At 44.3% G+C, this 20,160-nt stretch overlaps 1 long non-coding RNA gene across 1 annotated transcript in view; it reads left to right on the top strand.

Moving 5' to 3' along the window:
- Nucleotides 1-20,160, top strand: part of LOC138354281 (uncharacterized) — a 957,217-nt gene that overhangs the window by 374,691 nt on the left and 562,366 nt on the right. The window contains exon 3 of the long non-coding RNA XR_011223529.1: nt 18,228-18,260. This is a non-coding gene — a long non-coding RNA (uncharacterized lncRNA). The remainder of the gene's footprint in view (nt 1-18,227; nt 18,261-20,160) is intronic.

Here is a 20,160-nt window from a genome sequence, read left to right as displayed (position 1 = left end):
CAATGTATATGCAAATGTTCCATGGTATATACCAAGAGAGGTATACTAATCCGTATATACACTGAGTATATTTTAATGCTAAATTCAAGGCTTAGAGTCTACCTAAAGCTTGGAAACAGTGCAAAAAAACAGCGTTAATTATCCTGGCAGCGGATAAGCCCATGATGCCTAATCCCAGCATAAAATGAAGGTTATCACCCAATACACATTGTTCTTACCCCGGTATCGGCTCGTAAAGTTAGTGTGACGATACGTAATTATTCCCCAAACATGCTGTACGAGGCACGGTGGCGAGGCCTCGGAAGAGAGGCCTTCAAAATGGCCGATGGACGGTCGATTCTTCGGGCAGAAGCGGCGAGCGTTGCGGACGGCCAGAGAACTTTGGTGGCTGTGGCCGCCGGTCACAAGGCTGGCTTTGCTTTGCCGATTTAAGTTTGCTTGGCTTCGGTACTTTAGATACTAGAATACTTAACCGCTAAAGTTATGTTGGTTTGTGAGTGGGAGGAATCTTGCAGGATGTTGGTTTGTGAGTGGGAGGAATCTTGCAGGAAGTTGGTTTGTGAGTGGGAGGAATCTTCCAGGATGTTGGTTTGTGAGTGGGAGGAATCTTGCAGGAAGTTGGTTTGTGAGTGGGAGGTGAAGATTTTACCAATATTTGTTGTCTTGTTTAAACGACAAAGTTGTACGTGTTGGAATGATGTCGTGACGAGTTTATTCAATTATGAGATGAGGTCAGGTCACAACATTCTCCCAGTCATGAGGTCAGGTCACAACATTCTCCCAGTCATGAGGTCAGGTCACAACATTCTCCCAGTCATGAGGTCAGGTCACAACATTCTCCCAGTCATGAGGTTAGATCACAACATTCTCCCAGTCATGAGGTCAGGTCACAACATTCTCCCAGTCATGAGGTTAGATCACAACATTCTCCCAGTCATGAGGTCAGGTCACAACATTCTTCTATTGACTTATTATATTATTAGTTAAAACAGTGTTGTGGAACTTAAGGATAGATCACTATAGTCTATAAATCATTACATCTCGATTTCACAGTCTTGAAGGTAGACCACCAGACACCTACAGTCTTGAGGTGAGAGTACTAGTATCTGCTACTGTATTGGCCAGATATCTGCTACTACTGACACATATTCCAAGTGTCTTCCACTGAATGGGGAATTAAATCTTCTATTAGCATGAATCGGATCTCTTTAGTCTCACAGCGGTTGGTTAGGTAACCACAATCTCCACAGTCTTGGGTCAAGGTGAGTACTGTCTTCCAGTCTTGGGTCAAGGTGAGTACTGTCTTCCAGTCTTGGGTCAAGGTGAGTACTGTCTTCCAGTCTTGGGTCAAGGTGAGTACTGTCTCCCACTCTTGGCCAAGGTGAGTACTGTCTTCCAGTCTTGGCCAAAGTGAGTACTGTCTCCCAGTCTTGGCCAAGGTGAGTACTGTCTCCCACTCTTGGCCAAGGTGAGTACTGTCATCCAGTCTTGGGTCAAGGTGAGTACTGTCTTCCAGTCTTGGCCAAGGTGAGTACTGTCTTCCAGTCTTGGGTCAAGGTGAGTACTGTCTCCCACTCTTGGCCAAGGTGAGTACTGTCTCCCAGTCTTGGCCAAGGTGAGTACTGTCTCCCACTCTTGGCCAAGGTGAGTACTGTCTTCCAGTCTTGGCCAAGGTGAGTACTGTCTTCCAGTCTTGGACCGTACTCACCTTGGCCAAGGTGAGTACTGTCTCCCACTCTTGGCCAAGGTGAGTACTGTCTTCCAGTCTTGGACCAAGGTGAGTACTGTCTTCCAGTCTTGGCCAAGGTGAGTACTGTCTTCCAGTCTTGGCCAAGGTGAGTACTGTCTTCCAGTCTTGGACCAAGGTGAGTACTGTCTTACAGTCTTGGGCCAAGGTGAGTACTGTCTCCCAGTCTTGGCCAAGGTGAGTACTGTCTCCCAGTCTTGGCCAAGGTGAGTACTGTCTCCCAGTCTTGGCCAAGGTGAGTACTGTCTCCCAGTCTTGGCCAAGGTGAGTACTGTCTCCCAGTCTTTTCCAAGGTGAGTACTGTCTTCCAGTCTTGGACCAAGGTGAGTACTGTCTTCCAGTCTTGGGCCAAGGTGAGTACTGTCTTCCAGTCTTGGACCAAGGTGAGTACCGTCTCCCAGTCTTGGACCAAGGTGAGTACCGTCTCCCAGTCTTGGACCAAGGTGAGTACCGTCTCCCAGTCTTGGACCAAGGTGAGTACTGTCTTACATTCTTGGACCAAGGTGAGTACCGTCTCCCAGTCTTGGACCAAGGTCACTGTCGTCTTGGACCAAGGTGAGTGCCATCATACAGCCCCCGGGGTCAGGTCAGCAGGCGCGAGATGACCTCATTCTAAACCATGTTTCCCTCGCTGCAGAATCGTTCGTGTAATCGCATTTATTTACATCCTCCTCGTCACGTGTTTGTGCTGCAAGATAATTAGTAGACGAAGCCCATAATGCTGAACTACGCCTCAGAAGCATGCCTTGTCGTGTTGAATTACTCCGAGAATAAAATATTTATGCATGCAAGAGTGTAACAAACTAGGCTGTTGTAAGAATTATCCAGAAGGTACCAGAGGTCAGGTCCTTACCCGACTTCTGGAACCTTCTGGATAATTCTTACAACAGCCTAGTTTGTTTCGTTTTCGTCAGCCTAGTTTCGAGAACCTCCCCCCCCCCGTGTTACAAGAGAAAGAACTTATACAACTGCTGTAGTAATACATTGGTTGAATAAGCGTATTTAGAAACACTGACAGCGATGATGATAATACTTAACATAATTGCTGACAAATTACATTACAAAACAAAGGCCATGGGAATGTACACAGTTACTGATGTACTGGCGTCTCGCGGCCACTACAGCCATAGCTATTCAAGGTCTGGGGCCAGATTCACGAAGAAGTTACGCAAGTACTTAGGAACCTGTACATCTTTTCTCAATCTTTGACGGCTTTGTTTACAGTTATTAAACGTTTACCAGCATGAAAACTTGCCAATCAACTGTTGTTATTGTTATAAACAGCCTCCTGGTGCTTCGGAGCTCATTAATTGTTTAATAATTAAAAAAAAAGTCGCCAAAGATTGAGAAAAGATGTACAGGGGTCGTAAATGCTAGCGTAACTGCTTCGTGAATCTGGCCCCAGGGTTCGTAACTGCTTCGTGAATTTGGCCCCAGGGTTCGTAACTGCTTCGTGAATCTGACCCCAGGGTTCGTAACGGCTTCGTGAATCTGGCCCCAGGGTTCGTAAGTGCTTCGTGAATCTGGCCCCAGGGTTCGTAAGTGCTTCGTGAATCTGGCCCCGAGTTTGTTCAACATTTAACTGGCTCCTGACGACAAGACGCACAAACACGTGATCTGCTTCTTGTGTGTTTACGTCCCGGGCCAAGTCTATGATTACTCCTCCTTGATGTGACTGCCAAGACGTGTCCTGATAGCTATGTGGCACGAACTGTACTCTGACACGTACCAGGTGAATGTGGCACGTTTCGGCAGTACTGTAGAGGCTTCAGGACACGGATTATGCACTTGGTCACGCACCCAGGTGAATGTGGCGCGTTTCAGCAGTACTGTAGAGGCTTCAGGACACGGATTATGCACTTGGTCACGCACCCAGGTGAATGTGGCACGTTTCGGCAGTACTGTAGAGGCTTCAGGACACGGCTTATGCACTTGGTCACGCACCCAGGTGAATGTGGCGCGTTTCGGCAGTACTGTAGAGGCTTCAGGACACGGCTTATGCACTTGGTCACGCACCCAGGTGAATGTGGCGCGCCTCAGCAGTACTGTAGAGGCTTCAGGACACGGATTATGCACTTGGTCACGCACCCAGGTGAATGTGGCGCGCCTCAGCAGTACTGTAGAGGCTTCAGGACACGGATTATGCACTTGGTCACGCACCCAGGTGAATGTAGTGCGCCTCAGCAGTACTGCACTTAGGTGCACACCAGGAAGGAATAACATATTTTGTCGTGCGTCAAACTTTGTCTTCGCGCTGTTAACTCTGGAGGTTTTGGGAGCCTCCTGACACTTACCAGAACGATTTGAGAGCTTCCTGACACTTACCAGAACGATTTGAGAGCTTCCTGACACTACCAGAACGATTTGAGAGCTTCCCGACACTACCAGAACGATTTGAGAGCTTCCTGACACTACCAGAACGATTTGGGAGCTTCCTGACACTTGCCAGAACGATTTGAGAGCTTCCCGACACTTACCAGAACGATTTGGGAGCTTCCTGACACTACCAGAACGATTTGGGAGCTTCCTGACACTACCAGAACGATTTGAGAGCTTCCCGACACTTACCAGAACGATTTGGGAGCTTCCCGACACTTACGAGAACGATTTGAGAGCTTCCCGACACTTACCAGAACGATTTGGGAGCTTCCCGACACTTACGAGAACGATTTGAGAGCTTCCTGACACTACCAGAACGATTTGGGAGCTTCCTGACACTACCAGAACGATTTGAGAGCTTCCCGACACTTACCAGAACGATTTGGGAGCTTCCCGACACTTACCAGAACGATTTGGGAGCTTCCCGACACTTACGAGAACGATTTGAGAGCTTCCCGACACTTACCAGAACGATTTGGGAGCTTCCCGACACTTACGAGAACGATTTGAGAGCTTCCTGACACTTACCAGAACGATTTGAGAGCTTCCCGACACTTACGAGAACGATTTGAGAGCTTCCTGACACTTACCAGAACGATTTGAGAGCTTCCTGACACTTACCAGAACGATTTGAGAGCTTCCTGACACTTACCAGAACAATTTGAGAGCTTCCTGACACTTACCAGAACAATTTGAGAGCTTCCTGACACTTACCAGAACAATTTGAGAGCTTCCTGACACTTACCAGAACAATTTGAGAGCTTCCTGACACTTACCAGAACAATTTGAGAGCTTCCTGACACTACCAGAACGATTTGAGAGCTTCCCGACACTACCAGAACGATTTGAGAGCTTCCTGACACTACCAGAACGATTTGAGAGCTTCCTGACACTACCAGAACGATTTGGGAGCTTCCTGACACTACCAGAACGATTTGAGAGCTTCCCGACACTACCAGAACAATTTGAGAGCTTCCTGACACTTACCAGAACGATTTGAGAGCTTCCTGACACTACCAGAACGATTTGAGAGCTTCCTGACACTTACCAGAACGATTTGAGAGCTTCCTGACACTTACCAGAACGATTTGAGAGCTTCCTGACACTTACCAGAACGATTTGAGAGCTTCCCGACACTTACCAGAACGATTTGAGAGCTTCCTGACACGGAACAGTGAAGTCTTGGATCCTCAACACAGGAAACAGGAGAATTTGACAATTGCTTGACACTGGTGCTGTACAGTATACGCCTCCGGTAGTGAAGCTCACACTGTAATAGTTCAGTGTGTTGGTGACAACTTGTTGTTGTCTTAGACGTTAGTCACTGTTGTTATCTTAGAAGTTAGCCACTGTTATCTTAGAGGTCACTCAAAGTTATTGTTTATCTTACGTTTTCACCTGGCTGTACAGCTTAAAATCTGTGCTTGTATATACAGCTGCTTTTGTTTCCCACTCAACTGCGTCTGTGTCTTCTAGGAGGGAATCCTGATTAATGGGCTTTGATACCTGTAAACACTTCTATAGGTCTCTTGATACCTGTAAACACTTCTATTGGTCTCTTGAAACCTGTAAACACTTCCATAGGTTTCTTGAAACCTGTAAACACTTCCATAGCTCTCTTGATACCTGTAAACACTTCTATAGGTCTCTTAATACCTGTAAACACTTCTATAGGTCTCTTGGTACCTGTAAACACTTCTATAGGTCTCTTGAAACCTGTTAACACTTCCATAGCTCTCTTGAAACACTGACATATTTTGTTTTCTCATAAGGAAATGTAGATGCATTTAATGTTCCCCAAAAGGCTTCTTGGAGTTATCATCCTGGAAGTCCTATGCAGAAAAAGTTTGGCCAATTTTCTTAGTATCTCCTACAAAATATAATGGAATGTAACTTCGTTGTGAGAAAAGCAAGCGGGGGTCAAATATTAGTTCTCATTCGTGGTTTTTGGCCAGTGAAATATTAATGTTGATTTTTAAATTTAAATTTTGCCCCGAGGGGCGAGTTTATTGGGCAGCGCCACTCATCTTGTGAGTGGACATACCACCATAGCAGCATGTACAACACTCCCCAATAGGAAGAAAACCCGCTGGGTTGTTCATCCTGTCACTTGTTTGATGTTGATGCGAGAGTAACTTGGGACGAGGGAATATAGGCCTATGTAGTCATCCCCTGAATGTGGAATTTATCAATGCTTAATGTTGCGGTTACGTGTAGCTTTAATGACAATAAACCATGTCCTTTATGGTTTAAATAATGGGGGAGAGGTATGTCACCCTGTTCGTCTTACACCTTGTTTGACAAAACAGTTGTGGGCAGCAGACTGTATCTTAGACTGATGGGTATCTTGCGTGCCTTGGTCTTGCCGCGGTTGGTATTTGACATGGAAGCTGTGATAAGCACGGTGGGTATTTTACCCATCTTGGTATTATTACCAAGGACGGGTCGGGAGACAGGCAGCCAGTGTGTATGTTCATGTTAGGCTTATGTCAAGGGGGAAGAGGGTTGCATCCCTTCCCTGGATGCAATCCCACAACACGCTAACTCCTGGGTACCTAATTACTACTGGGTGAACAGATGCATTAGATGATAGGAAACGCGCTCAACTATTTCTGTCTCGTCCAGCATTCGAACCCGGGATTCCCGATTGTGAGTTGAAGACGAAGCAGACCGTCCTGTACTATGGATATAGTGCGAGGATTTCAGATATTTTATGATTTATAGTAAGATGATTTGCCATTTCATGCAGCGTGAGTTTTAGATTTATCTCTAAAAGGCTAAATCAAATTCAGTCTTATAATATAATGGACGAGTGTGTGTCCTTGAGACATTGTCTACACACTTTACACTTTGCCTGATGTACTGGATCCCTATACAACCGCCAGAGATACTTGTAGCCATGTTGGAGCTGTGACAACGTCTGCTAGTCTACCAATTTTGTTACTAGCCTCCATACACATGTTTTGTTTGACACTGCTGTTGCTGTTTAAGATTCGCTACTTGGAACAAAAAGTTATAAGTAGCACGGGCTATGGCGAGCCCGTAGTGGACTTACCTGGCACAGGAGCGGGGCTGTAACTTGTTTTGGCTCAGGTGTTTGACACATTTCAGTGTGATAAAGAATGGGTGTGGTGGTTCATGTGTGTGTGTGTGAGGTGTTGGTGTAAGTCCCGGTGTGAGGTGTAAGACACTTAGAGGACTTGCTGGTGGTGAGAGAAGACGGGCGGACATCGTCTTGTGTTGAAGTATGCAGCCTCTCTTGGGCTCCTGTGGCAGTGGTTTGTATCAGTAGTAATTGTTTTCCTCTCACAGATATGTCATTTGTCACTAGTGGGCCCCTGGACACGGGCCCTCCTTGTGTCTAGGCACCTTTGGTCGGGTGCCTGGACACGGGCCCTCCTTGTGTCTAGGCACCTTTGGTCGGGTGCCTGGACACGGGCCCTCCTTGTGTCTAGGCACCTTTGGTCGGGTGCCTGGACACGGGCCCTCCTTGTGCTAGGCACCTTTGGTCGGGTGCCTGGACACGTGCCCTCCTTGTGTCTAGGCACCTTTGGTCGGGTGCCTGGACACGGGCCCAAGTCGGGATTGAGGGGTGTTTTAATATCAACTCGGAAGCCTCTGCTATAACCAGAGTATTGTGACTCCTAGACGTGGTCCGCTCGCCCGGCGGTCCTCTCCTGTATATAATTCCAGATTATATATTTGACTCCTTGTCTCTGCTAAAGTATGATCACCAAACTGTATTAGCTTTATTCAACGAATGCAGATAAAGACAACTAAATTTAACTTAAAATAGGAAACAATTACCACCACAAAGTGAAGCAAATTTGCTGAACTACAGGTTAATATTTCTGTTGTTTGTGCCAGTAATGATTGTCACTCTCTCAAAAGAATTTATTTTATTTGGTTTAGGGTCACTACAGTATATAAGTAATGTAGCAATGTATAAGTGCCACTGGTGACAAGGTAACAATCATGCCTGCTGGACACACTCTTAAATATCCTCATAATTGTCTTGTAAATGTTTCTGGCACATATGAATGACGTTTAGATCCAGACGTGACCTAAGTCTCTGGGTTATTTCAGGGCCTAACCAAATATATTGATTGCAAAATCCTGAAATAAACAATGCTGTGGGTTGTTGGTCTGATCTTAAGAAGGCATCTCACATAGATAAGACAGTTCAATGTTTTCTGTCTTCTTACGAGACTACCTTGGGATATTTTGTGCTTAGAAGTGATTACCCTTATTCAGACGAGGAGTCACAATAACCTGGCTGAAATATGTTGACCAGACCACACACTAGGAAGTAAAGGGACGACGACGTTTCGGTCCGTCGTGGACCATTCTCAAGTCGATTACCCCTTGACCGTGGCGACTAGCATCATAGTCATGTGCTATTTTTTGGCTAATGCTATTACTGTATTCTTGTATGATTGTGAGAGTTGTAAGCTCCAGTGAGAGTGCTGTTGGGTCCGTGTGGTGACGTGTTCCCACATGGTAATACCCAGGTCAAGTCGGGAGACGTGGGCATACCTCAAGACGTGACTTGTACCAGGTCAGGGAGCCGCCTCACCGACATCGCTGTCTGGCTATCGGAAAATACGATACATATGTTGACCAGACCACACACTAGAAGTTGAAGGGACGACGACGTTTCGGTCCGTCCTGGACCATTCTCAAGTCGATTGTGAGATCGACCATTCACTATCGACTTGAGAATGTTCCAGGACGGACCGAAACGTCGTCGTCCCTTCAACTTCTACTATGTGGTCTGGTCAACATACTTCAGCCACGTTATTGTGACTCGTCGCCTGCATAAGATACATATGTGCGTAAAGCATTTAAAGCCTTGCAAATATCAACACTATATTTTTATTTGTTAGTAACAAAACCTGTAATTCGTCCTGGAGATATTATATATTGAAGAAAATAAACACCATAGGCTTGAGAGGCAATTTTCCATTTTTGTTTATAAAATTTCTTACAACATTGAACATTCCAAGCAAGAGGTACTTACCCAGACACAGTATACTCAGCTTGAAAGAGTTCTTGTCGCCAGTATTTTGGGTACAATTTGTTCCAGTAAGTAAGTAATTTTTCCTTAAGTTACATGAAAGAAAATGAATTGAGGATCATGGTTTCAGATTTTCAGTTCATAAAGGATAACATATAATTTTGATAAACACTCATTACAAGAACCTGTATTATATCTTCACGGGTTAGGCTTTATATACAGAATTAGTTGGGTTCACATATGATGGCAGACGTTTTTGCAAATCTCACATCCTCAGTGTAAAGCACACATTAAAGAGATAAATTATCTTGTGGAGAACTGATAGTCACTCTCCCAAAAGAATTTGTTATTTTGATCTGGTTCACTACAGTATATAAGTAGCAGAATATAAGTGTCACTTGTGGCAAGGTGACACACATGCCTGCTGAACACACTCAGGAGACACTCAGATGAAGTTACTATTGCATGGAATAATATAGCACTTACGCGTCCTGCAAAGTGTATCGGCATACTTAAAGTAAGCTATGCAGTGATATGCAGACGATTTGTCCTTGAGACAAAGGAGAAAGAATTCTTAGAGAAGTTGTGTTTTGGTTGTAACGTGAAAATTTTTACAAGTGCTACATAGTCATACTAAGAGCTTTCGCTTCATAATTACCTTACCTTGAGAGTCTTAAATAGTATCTTAATCTAATATAAGAAAATGTTTATGATGTTTCATATTGACATAAATCTTGGATTTACAAGATTCCAAAGGAAAAGATACTAAATCAGAATAAAAATCCCAGACTTTATTCGTAAGAACTTATAAACACTTTACAATTTTGGCTGGACTGAGGAGATATAGAGCGGTGTAAGTCAAACTTACATCTGTAGACCTAAATTCAAAATCATTTAGCTTACAATTTTTTGTTTTATGTATTGGTAAAACAATGTGTTGTTAAATCTCTAAACGAGCTTAAATATATGTGTTTCGAATGGCTCACACATCCTTAGGGATTATAAGGTACATTGAGATTTGAAGTGTCGTTTAAGTCTGTAAATGAACATCAAAGATGTTGTTGTATTTCAATAAGAAACGCACTAATGTATTTGAACAACATTGGTGTAGGTGTGTTTGAACAGCATAGATGTTGGTGTATTTGAACAACGTAATTGTTGGTGTATTTGAACAATTGAATCCTAATGTAGTACACATTTTTGCAGCAATAGGCCCAGGATAATTCAAGTGTGCTTGTTGCCTTCTTTCTCGTGTCCTCTAGCCAAAATATCAATAATAATAATATACAACACGTGAACTTTTGTGGGCACAACAGTACATTTGTGTATGCTCGACCTTCTGGTGTTGTAAGTGGCAGCATTTGTGGAGGACAGGTTGTTAAGTCTACAGCAAAGACCTGTCATCTGGGACCTGTCATCTGGGACCTGTCATATGGGACGTGTCACCTGGGACCTGTCATCTGAGACGTGTCACCTGGGACCTGTCATCTGGGACCTGTCATCTGGGACCTGTCACCTGGGACCTGTCACCTGGGACCTGTCACCTGGGACGTGTCACCTGGGACCTGTCACCTGGAACGTGTCACCTGGAACGTGTCACCTGGGACCTGTCACCTGGAACGTGTGACCTGACATTGAGTGAGAGAGGACACGGCTTGGCCCCACCTTGTGACACGGGACTACCTTGGTCGAGCACCTTGTCTTGGCTGCTCACCTTATATAACTGTTATATAACTTACATAAGCACCCCCGCACACCTTCACTCCTCTCAACACCTTACACAATGTTCGTCTTACTCAACTAACTGGAAGCTACCCTTGATTTTTGAGCACAACTAACTCCCATTTCCTGTTAGGAATATTGTACATTCCTGGTCGACCATTGCATACTCAGGTCATTGTATACTCAGCACAGTTGTGATGAGTATGTAATGTGTTACTCCAGCTGGAGATTATGGCGAGTAAGAAATCTACATCAGCTCGAATGTGATGAACAAAACTTGTTTGAACAGGGTAGGCTGTTCTTCGCTAGCCTGAAGACTCAAGCGTCAGGTCGACAAAATGGCCGGAGGCAGCTTAGGACATCCTTTGGTCTTCGCCCGAAATAGAAAGTGGTGTCCTTTGAATCAGTTCATTGTTGCACATATTGCTGACCATTTGATTAAGTTAATTTCAAAGCCATTAACTATATGGGTTTATAGTTGTGTGATTAGTGCTTCTCGGACACAGTAGTAAGGGAACATCGTGAGGCCAAGGTCTAGTGCTTGAGGATGACCGGTTTTCTTAAGGTCTTAAGGCCTTAGAAGTTTTATATTTAACTTGAAACATTATTAATTTTCATCGTGGTCATTTATAATCATCGCAAGTTGAATGAAGATGATTGTAATAGGTGATTGTCATTACTAATTCAGAGGCGTGTTGAACACAATAATTGATCTTTGATAATAGGTTAGGGTTGAGCAAAGCTTACAAGGTGTGGTGTAAACCTCGGGCTTCCTCGAGGAACGACGCTAGACGATATCTGAAGACGATATCTGGTAAGAGTAGCAACAGTTAAAGGGCAGAACATTGTGACAAGGGATCAAGCTAGGAAGTCTTTACTCACTCTAATACAGTCTTTGTTCCTGGGTAGTGTTGTCTTCTGATGGCTTATGTCTAGATCTAGAACATGTAGAGAATGGCTATCATTTCCCCTCAAGCTTTGAGTCGATCTTTGTTTTTGTCTTAGACAGCTTGGAGAAGACGGGTTGGAGGTACTTGAAGGCTGCCGACTCCTCATCTAGAGTTGTGACACATTGTTTTGTAAGTCAGCAGCCTTCAAGCTCCTTCAAGACGTCTTCCCTGAGCTGTCTGAGGTAAAGGTGAAGAAAGTTTAGAGGGGCAAAATAACCATTTACTTTACTTTAGAAACAACAGCAATCAGAAAACAAAACTTACTACCCAAGAAAACAAAAAAATAGTGTAAATTATCAGACCTTCACAAAAGTTGATAAGGTTAAGTTAGCACCATTGTGTACGATCTTAACTTCCAAGGCTACACAGCTCTACAAATCTTAAGGGTATTATGCCTTTTCAACACACTAATTTAGGCCACTTCCAGTTTAGGAGTAGTTAGAACATCTTGAAGTATGTCGAGGTCACACATAGAAACTTTTTAACCTTTCCTGGTGTACTTTAAGGGGACGTGAAAGGGTGAAACTAATCAATATTAAGATATATATATTGTCCTAACGGGTGTTGTAAGACCTGAATGGGTTGTACTGCATATTTGGCAAACCACTGTAGCACCTGAAAAGGTCCGTGATGTGTGTGTATCATAGATTATAAATAAGAAAATCTGTAATTGATTATATACATATATATATATATATATATATATATATATATATATATATATATATATATATATATATATATATATATGGAGGTGACTGTTTATAAACAATGTTGGACTGTTTCACCGATATACTAAGCAGCCACTACGTACAAAATACAACGGTGTTACCTAACCAGAAACGTACAAACCTTGGCTCTCCTGACTGTCTACTGGACCTTGGCTCTCCTGTCTACTGGACCTTGGCTCTCATGACTGTCTACTGGACCTTGGCTCTCATGACTGTCTACTGGACCTTGGCTCTCATGACTGTCTACTGGACCTTGGCTCTCATGACTGTCTACTGGACCTTGGCTCTCCTGTCTACTGGACCCTGGCTCTCCTGTCTACTGGACCTTGGCTCTCATGACTGTCTACTGGACCTTGGCTCTCATGACTGTCTACTGGGCCTTAGCTCAATACCGTGGATATTCCCAATTAATTCACCAGGGGCCCAGATTCACGAAGCAGTTACGCAAGCACTTACGAACCTGTACATCTTTTCTCAATCTTGTGGCGGCTTTGTTTACAATTATTAAACAGTTAATGAGCTCCGAAGCACCAGGAGGCTGTTTATAACAATAACAACAGTTGATTGGCAATTTTTCATGCTTGTAAACTGTTTAATAAATGTAACCAAAGCCGTCAAAGATTGAGGAAAGATGCACACGTTCGTAAGTGCTTGCGTAAGTGCTTCGTGAATCTGGCCCCCTGGGTAATAGGAGGCTCGAACACGCGACCTCCAGCATGAGAGACGAGTGCTCTGTCGACTGAGCCACAAGCCAGCCACAATAGGGAAGGATTTCAGGGGCACCAAACCAGTGCCGCGAACTGATACTTTACGCCTTGCTTGGGCAGCCCAGGCAAGGCTTAACGTTTCAGTTCATATGGCAGCTTTACTTGCCAATGCTTAGCACCACTATGTTACATGACACTGCTCAGCACCACTATGTTACACGACACTGCTCAGCACCACTGTTACATGCCACTGCTCAGCACCACTGTTACATGACACTGCTCAGCACCACTATGTTACACGACACTGCTCAGCACCACTGTTACAAGACACTGCTCAGCACCACTGTTACACGACACTGCTCAGCACCACTGTTACAAGACACTGCTCAGCACCACTGTTACATGACACTGCTCAGCACCACTGTTACATGACACTGCTCAGCACCACTGTTACATGACACTGCTCAGCACCACTGTTACATGACACTGCTCAGCACCACTGTTACATGACACTGCTCAGCACCACTGTTACATGACACTGCTCAGCACCACTGTTACATGACACTGCTCAGCACCACTGTTACATGACACTGCTCAGCACCACTGTTACATGACACTGCTCAGTACCACTGTTACATGACACTGCTCAGTACCACTGTTACATGACACTGCTCAGCACCACTGTTACATGACACTGCTCAGCACCACTGTTACATGACACTGCTCAGCACCACTGTTACATGACACTGCTCAGCACCACTGTTACATGACACTGCTCAGCACCACTGTTACATGACACTGCTCAGCACCACTGTTACATGACACTGCTCAGCACCACTGTTACATGACACTGCTCAGCACCACTGTTACATGACACTGCTCAGCACCACTGTTACATGACACTGCTCAGCACCACTGTTACATGACACTGCTCAGTACCACTGTTACATGACACTGCTCAGTACCACTGTTACATGACACTGCTCAGCACCACTGTTACATGACACTGCTCAGCACCACTGTTACATGACACTGCTCAGCACCACTATGTTACACGACACTGCTCAGCACCACTATGTTACACGACACTGCTCAGCACCACTGTTACATGACACTGCTCAGCACCACTATGTTACACGACACTGCTCAGCACCACTGTGTTACACGACACTGCTCAGCACCACTGTTACATGACACTGCTCAGCACCACTATGTTACACGACACTGCTCAGCACCACTGTTACATGACACTGCTCAGCACCACTGTTACATGACACTGCTCAGCACCACTGTTACATGACACTGCTCAGCACCACTGTTACATGACACTGCTCAGCACCACTGTTACATGACACTGCTCAGCACCACTGTTACATGACACTGCTCAGCACCACTGTTACATGACACTGCTCAGTACCACTGTTACATGACACTGCTCAGTACCACTGTTACATGACACTGCTCAGCACCACTATGTTACACGACACTGCTCAGCACCACTATGTTACACGACACTGCTCAGCACCACTATGTTACACGACACTGCTCAGCACCACTGTGTTACACAACACTGCTCAGCACCACTATGTTACACGACACTGCTCAGCACCACTATGTTACACGACACTGCTCAGCACCACTGTTACATGACACTGATCAGCACCACTGCGTTACACAACACTGCTCAGCACCACTGTGTTAAGTATTCTCAGCGCCAGTATGTTCGTTAACAATGCCAATATATTAAAAATGATTAACGTAGAACGTTAGTGAAGAATGCTTAACGTAGAATATTAGTGAACAATGCTCAACGCCAATATTTTACCTAAGAATGTTCAACGCTGGGATTCAGCGCCGATCTTCTCCCTCCCCGAAAACTCAAAATCCATTTATAGAGGATCTGGAAATTTGGAATTTATGAGTATCCAAATTGGAAGGTTCTCTTTTTATGGGGGTAAAGCCGCGCTCTCTCATAATGGCAGCTTGTGCGGCTCTCAGCCCCCCTGTGGCAGCCGCGGGTGCCCAGACCTCCTGCCTGCCCGCACACCACCCATACCCGCCACCCATTTATTGGCTGGCTGACTGGCTGATGTAATGGGTAGAAAGGGTAGAAATGGGTATTGTCGGAGTGTGTATATATGAATGCTACACAGTATTCATCTATGGACATCCAAATATGGTGAAACACATGTGAAGAACCTCTCACACACTCACAGCTCCCTGACAAGAGGGAGCCAGCTTAGCTTAGCTGTCAACACCCACACATGGTGTCAGCAAGGCGGACAGCCCGTCTGCTTTCATACCTCTCACTGTATTTCCCACTTCTATACTTCCCTTCACCTATGCCTCTCCTTCCTCTTTACTCCAAAAGAAAAAAAAATGGGTAGAAACCTGGGGCAAGATAGTATGGAATGTTCGTTGGTTAACGATCACTATGCGAGTACTGCTTTCTATAAGGTTTGACCAGACTACATACTAGAAGGTGAAGGGATGACGACGTTTGTTTGCTGCCGAAAGGTGGCTAGTTTATTGTGCACCCCATACTCATCCTGTGAGCGGTAGCGCAAAAGCATTACAGAGGGCACAAAAGGTCTATATCAGACCTCATCTTAGATTATTACATAAACAATTCCATCTATCCTTCACACCTATAAGGTAAGGGATGACGACGTTTCGGTTCGTCCTGGACCATTCTCATAACACAATCGACTTGAGAATGGTCCAGGACGGACCGAAACGTGTATGATGACTCACTGTAAATATGTAGCTCTTGAAATAGCACTTTCTCTGTAATTAGCTGACATTGTAACTATAAGGTGTGAAGGATAGATGAAATTGTTTATGTAATAATCTAAGATGAGGTCTGATAAAGACCTTTTGTGCCCTCTGTAATGCTTTTGCGCTACCGCTCACAGGATGAGTATGGGGTGCACAATAAATTACCCGCCTTCGGCGGCAACAATCAATCAATCGTCGTCCCTTTACCTTCTAGTGTGTGGTCTCGTCAAACTACTTCAGCTACGTTATTGTGACTCATCGCCTTCCTATAAGGTACTGTGTGAGGGGCTTAATACACAATAACGAATGTATTCAGGCCTTGTGTAGAGACCTCGTTGGTACAATTACTACTACCAATAATGGGTGTGTGTGTTGGGGAACAAGCTGTAAGCCTAGCACAGGTGGCCACCACCCACCACCACCACCCAAGTGGGTCCTTGACCCCGTATATGTTAAAGAACAAGAACTTTGTGAAAAAGAAAACATGCCCTCCCTTGAACATTATATTGTAGAATGTCCCATATTGACTAACTTTCACCCTCCTGGGCTGAGGTATGCTGAACTCTGTAATACCTATATGAGTACTGGAACACTTGATGATATATTGGACTTGTTCCCAAGATTGACCGTGTAATGTATTAGTTATACAGTGTGATGTAATTATAACCTGAGCTTGTAAAAGCATCTTAATCACCTTCAGTGGATAAGTGCTTAATAACACACTAGTTTCTATAGCATCTATCTTACACTGTCAAAGTACGAGAAACATTATATATATATATATATATATATATATATATATATATATATATATATATATATATATATATATATATATATATATATATATATATATGAAACAGGAACTTCGTAAGAAAATGAACTGTTGCACTTTGAGACCCCTTTGTGTAGATGGTACGAGTAAGAAGACAACAACCTCTTCTACACTTTTGTTAGGTCCAGTATATCACATATATGTGCTATATATCACATATATCATATATATGTGCTAAATTAGGCATTAGAAGGCGTATATGAGGCCCAGGACTGCGTGTATTAACTTGATTGTTAGAAAGGCGATTTGGTTTAGTTTTAAAAGCCTATAGAATAATTTAAAACTAATTGCTTCTTATAGTCCAAAGGACATTTAAATATAAATATTTTTACCGTATCTGCATTCCAATCCTATTTTATAATTTTCTTGATGTTCTTCACTCGGGTTTTTTCTCAGTCATTGCAGTTCAACTTTGACTGGCAGATTGATTCTGCCAGTCAATCCTAATTTAGTATAACATAGACACACTGTGTAACCCTTCATATAGTCTAGGGCAGCTGTATAAATGTCCAGGTACCTTAGTATCACACAGCTGGCTATTGACACACACTGTGTAACCCTTCATATAGTCTAGGGCAGCTGTATAAATGTCCAGGTACCTTAGTATCACACAGCTGGCTCTTGACACACACTGTGTAACCCTTCATATAGTCTAGGGCAGCTGTATAAATGTCCAGGTACCTTAGCATGTTAGGATTATTCATTATTTTATTATTACTATCTTCATATTATTCCTCAAACTATAAAGCAAATTGCAGACGGTAAGTCACAATAACATGGCTGAAAATTAGACACCGAACACACACACATCTGAAAGTAAGAGTTGCGACGTTTCGATCAGACCTGGACTATTATCAAGTGTAATGATAGAGTAGATTGATGAAGATTAAGCTACCCAAGAGGTGGCACGGGAATGAATAGCCCATACAAGATAGAGTAAAGGGGAATATCAATATATGGTAAGAATGTGAGGTGAAAGGTACCTTCACCTCACATTCTTAACTTATATATGGACTTTCTCTATAACAGTTTCTCACCATTTGGTCACCATTTGGTCCGGGAGACATCTCCCGTCAAGCAGGGTGCAGTCGCACCTCCACAGATCTCCAGTAGCAGCTCTTGATACTGGTAATGGCTCAAAAGGGCCACCACTTACGGGCTATTCATGTCCGTGCCACCTCTTGGGTGGCTTAATCTTTATCAATCAATCATCAACAGTTTCTGTACACGACTTGGTACAGGTCCAGGACGGTCCGAAACGTCGCCACTCTGTATTTTCAGATGTGTGGGTTGGGTGCCTGAAACACACTTGATTGTTCTCCTTCTCTGTAATCTCTAACCTGTAACTGTCTTTTTCTCAGGTGTGGCGACCAGAACTACTCGGCATATTCCAGGTGTGGTGGTATGGATGTTACGTAAACTGGCCCATTGTGGCTTTGTGTTCTGTGTTCCTGCCTCTCTCTCTTGTCCTCAGTTGCTTACCTGTCACCTGCATTAGTGCCCCAGTCTATTTCCTGTTATTGTTTATCGATATTTTTTAAATTCCTTTCTTCGGCCCCGGCCGTCATGACAGAAAGAAAGTAAGCAAACTTTCCTAGATGTAACTCCCTCGGTAAGGATTAGTGGCTTTCACACTGCAGTTTGCACTAAAGAAACCAAGATGGGAATGTTCCTGATTGTTAGTAGCGAGAGTAGCCTGATAGACACAAGCGGAGTGTTGTCGACGCTTAGGTCAACCGTGTTCTCACACACAGCTCCAGTTGGAAGCAGTTGTTCTTAACTCTGCTCCAGGTACAGCAGAGTTGAGCAGGTCGATATTGGATTTTCTAACCGATGTTTAGAAGAGATCGTTACAAGGAATGGTGTGCAGAGTTGCCACCTCCGAGGAAATGGTCAGTATTTCATTACTGGTCCCTCGTATTAAAATGTTTTAAAGGAACGTCTTCTCCGCGGACCACGAAACGGAAGAAAGAGTTATGAAAGACATTAATGATACAAATGTGACTGCTACCGATATTAACTAGAAGATTGAATTAATAATATACTATAAGAAAAAGAAGACTACCAACTTGCTCATGAAAAAGTTTCCTCACACCAAAGGAAGCGTCTTGAGAGACACGAATGTCATCTATGTCTTCACATGCTCACTTGCAGACTCAGCCCCAAACCATCTCAGTAAACAGGCAAACAATATTTCTTGCTAAACGCCTGGCAGTACACACCACACAGCAAGGAACACTTGGTCTCTACACTCTACAACCACTTCATTATCATCATCATCATCATCATCATCATCATCATCATCATCTCATCAGGGATATCCTGACAACGCTAAAATGATCGACACATTCTACGTCGACAAAAGAGTGGATATTGGGCAAGACATTAAACATCAAACGACCCCTACCAGCTATCAACAGCCCGGTAACATTAGGCTTCACTCTGCCATCTTCCAAGACAAAAACATAGTCTTGGAAGACCAAGACGAAACAGCCTGCCCCACTTATCATTGAAACACCGGAGAAAGTCAGAAAAATCAACAACTCCTTAATAAAAATAATATATAATATTGAGCTTCGGGGTATCCATGCTTCGCCTGTTGTCTACGTATTGTATCATGTTGACATGCTACACAATTATACACATACTTAAGCTCTAATATGACATAAAGATGGATCTGTGACTTATATCTTCAAGTGTGGACATGAGGCCAGGCAGCTAGTGTAGGTGTGGACATGAGGCCAGGCAGAAAGTGTAGGTGTGGACATGAGGCCAGGCAGCTAGTGTAGATGTGGACATGAGGCCAGGCAGCTAGTGTAGGTGTGGACATGAGGCCAGGCAGAAAGTGTAGGTGTGGACATGAGGCCAGGCAGCAAGTGTAGATGTGGACATGAGACCAGGCAGAAAGTGTAGGTGTGGACATGAGGCCAGGCAGCAAGTGTAGATGTGGACATGAGACCAGGCAGCAAATGTAGGTGTGGACATGAGGCCAGGCAGCTAGTGTAGGTGTGGACATGAGGCCAGGCAGCAGCTGTAGGTGTGGACATGAGGCCAGGCAGCAAGTGTAGGTGTGGACATGAGGCCAGGCAGCTAGTGTAGATGTGGACATGAGGCCAGGCAGCTAGTGTAGGTGTGGACATGAGGCCAGGCAGCAGGTGTAGGTGTGGACATGAGGCCAGGCAGCAGGTGTAGGTGTGGACATGAGGCCAGGCAGCAGGTGTAGGTGTGGACATGAGGCCAGGCAGCAGGTGTAGGTGTGGACATGAGGCCAGGCAGCTAGTGTAGGTGTGGACA

The sequence above is a fragment of the Procambarus clarkii genome, chromosome 62, assembly GCF_040958095.1.
Source record: "Procambarus clarkii isolate CNS0578487 chromosome 62, FALCON_Pclarkii_2.0, whole genome shotgun sequence".
NCBI classification, from domain to species: Eukaryota; Metazoa; Arthropoda; class Malacostraca; order Decapoda; family Cambaridae; genus Procambarus; species Procambarus clarkii.
The sequence above is the reverse complement of the archived record's forward strand: the minus strand, read 5'-3'. Positions and strand labels throughout refer to the sequence as shown.